This window comes from Lipotes vexillifer, unplaced genomic scaffold (genome assembly GCF_000442215.2).
Source record: "Lipotes vexillifer unplaced genomic scaffold, Lipotes_vexillifer_v1.1 scaffold371, whole genome shotgun sequence".
In the NCBI taxonomy this organism is placed as follows: Eukaryota; Metazoa; Chordata; class Mammalia; order Artiodactyla; family Lipotidae; genus Lipotes; species Lipotes vexillifer.
This window is the reverse complement of record NW_006786304.1, coordinates 1,270,521-1,272,964: the sequence shown is the minus strand read 5'-3', so window position 1 is coordinate 1,272,964 and position 2,444 is coordinate 1,270,521. Positions and strand designations below refer to the sequence as shown.

At 46.4% G+C, this 2,444-nt stretch overlaps 1 protein-coding gene across 1 annotated transcript in view; it reads left to right on the top strand.

Annotated features, from left to right (window-relative positions):
* Nucleotides 1-2,444, top strand: part of FOXA3 (forkhead box A3) — a 7,308-nt gene that overhangs the window by 2,867 nt on the left and 1,997 nt on the right. The window lies entirely within an intron of this gene.

The following is a 2,444-nucleotide window of genomic DNA, read 5'->3' as shown; positions in this document are numbered from 1 at the left end:
GGGGTGGGGGGGGGGGGGGGAGACCAGTGTGTGGGGGAGGGGAGTAGCTGTGGCTCCAATTTCAGTGTGAGACTCCTGGGGAGATGGTGGTGCTGAAGCAAGGGGCAGAGAGATGCAAAGACGTGCTGAAGGGGAAAGAAAGAACAGGGTGGGAGAGGAGTGGGGTAGAGAGAGACAGAGAGAGAGAGTGCCGAGGCAGGGAGAAAAAGATGTGAGAGATGAGGGGGGGACAGAGGGAGAGAGAGATGGGGTATGGGAGAGTCACAAGGAAAGAAAGGCAGAGGAGGGGGAGATGAAAGAGAGAAAGACAAGGAGAGAGACAGGGAGAGAGAAAGGGAGAGAGCGTGGGGAGGGGGTGAGGGAAGGAGTATAGAGGTACTGAGACAGGGAAGGAGATGCACAGATACACACAGAGCCACAGGGAGATTCAGAGACATAGGAGAAAAGAACTACCTGGACAGTCATGTGAAAGAGAGAGGGGAGAGTTTCTCTACTAGAACGCAGACCTGGGTTGCTCACCACCTGCCCCTGACTCCCTGAGTGACCCTGGCATTTCCCTTTTCTCTCTGGACCTTTGGATGTGCAGACACTTAAGTGACAAGGGAATGAGATGGGACACACTGATTCATAGCAGAGGTGGCTACCACCAGAGCTATAGCACCCCCCCCCCAGCGCCATGAGACCACCCTCCCTCAGGGGGAGGGAGCGGGGCAGACAGGCAGATGGAAGATTGACAGAGAAAGGATGGAAGACAGGGGATGAAAGGGGTAAATGCACACAGAAAGAGAAATCACCATCCACCATGCTTCCTATTTTCCTTGCTTATCTTGTTCACTTCCTGCCAGACTGACAGCTCCCTGAGGGCAGGCATTTCAGTCTGTCTTGGTCACTGGTTTTCTAGCTTGATCTAGGACACCGATCTGGAGCCAGACTGCCTGGATTCAGAATCCCCGTTCTTTCCCTTCCTTGTTGTGTGACCCCTGGACAACCTCTCTGATCCTCAGCTTGCTCAGCTGTAAAATGGGCATGATAGTGCCTCCCCCATAGTGTGGCTGTAAAGATGAAAGCAGACCTTTGCTGTGAAGTGCCTGGAGCAGTGCCGGCACAGAGTAGGCCAAGAAATATTGAACAATTGAGAGACTATATAGTTACTTACAAAGACATAGCAATGTCTACTGTATTTCACTGAGCTAAGAGGCACATTTTCTCCCCATTTGAACATATCTGAAAATGGAATGGGTTTTACAGTCAATGGTGTCTAGGGATTATAACTGACAGTGTTTTTTTCCATTCTTATTGATAAAATAATACTGCTGCTTACGAAGTGATGTCTTAGATTTGATGATATATAATAAACAGACGACATATATTAGGTAGAAATATGTGAGTTCTGATTTTCAAATGCTTTTGATCTATAAAAACTGTAACTGTATAACCTAAAAGATGATGGCTAGATGGACAGAGAGTATACATATAAGGACTTCCCTGGCAGTCCAGTGGTTAAGACTTTGCCTTCCAATGCAGGGGGTGCAGGTTCGATCCCTGGCGGGGAAGCTGAGATCACACATGCCTCGCAACCAAAAGACCAAAACATAAAACAGAAGCAATGTTGTAAGAAATTCCATAAAGACTGTAAAAAAAAAAGTACACATCAAAAAAAAAGTACACATCAAAAAAAAATACACATATAGATTCCATTATTAGATAAATCAGCAGTTCTTGATTTTTTTTTTTTTTTTTTTGTCTCAGGACCTCTTTACACTCTTAAAGTTATTATTTTGCCTGTGTTGGGTCTTCGTTGCTGCGCGCGGGCTTTTTCTAGTTGCGGCGAGCAGGGGCTACTCTTTGTTGCGGCGCGTGGGCTTCTCATTGCGGTGGCTTCTTTTGTTGCGGAGCACGGGCTTCAGTAGTTGTGCACAGGCTTCAGTAGTTGCGGCGCATGGGCTCAGTAGTTGTGGCTCGCGACCTCTAGAGCGCAGGCTCAGTAGTTGTGGCGCGTGAGCTTAGCTGCTCTGTGGCACGTGGGATCTTCCCAGACCAGGGCTCGAACCCGTGTCCCCTGCACTGGCAGGCAGATTCTTAACCACTGCACCACCAGGGAAGTCCACACTCTTAAAATTATTGAGGACCCCAAACAGTTTTTATTGATCGGGGTTATATTGATTGTTAACAGCATTCAAAGTTAAAACTAAGGCGTTTTAAAAATAGGCATTAATTCATTTTAAAATAGCAACAATGTGTTAGTATAAGCAATGTATTTTTATTAAAATAACTATTTCAAAACATTTAGTGAGAGGAATGGCACAGTTACATTTTTGCAGATCTCTTTAGTGTCTGGTTCAGTAGAAGACAGCTGCATTTTCCTAGCTGCTTCTAGGTTTGGTCTATTGCAATATCACCTGTCATGTGGCCTCTGGAAAACTACTGTACGCTCATGAGGGAAA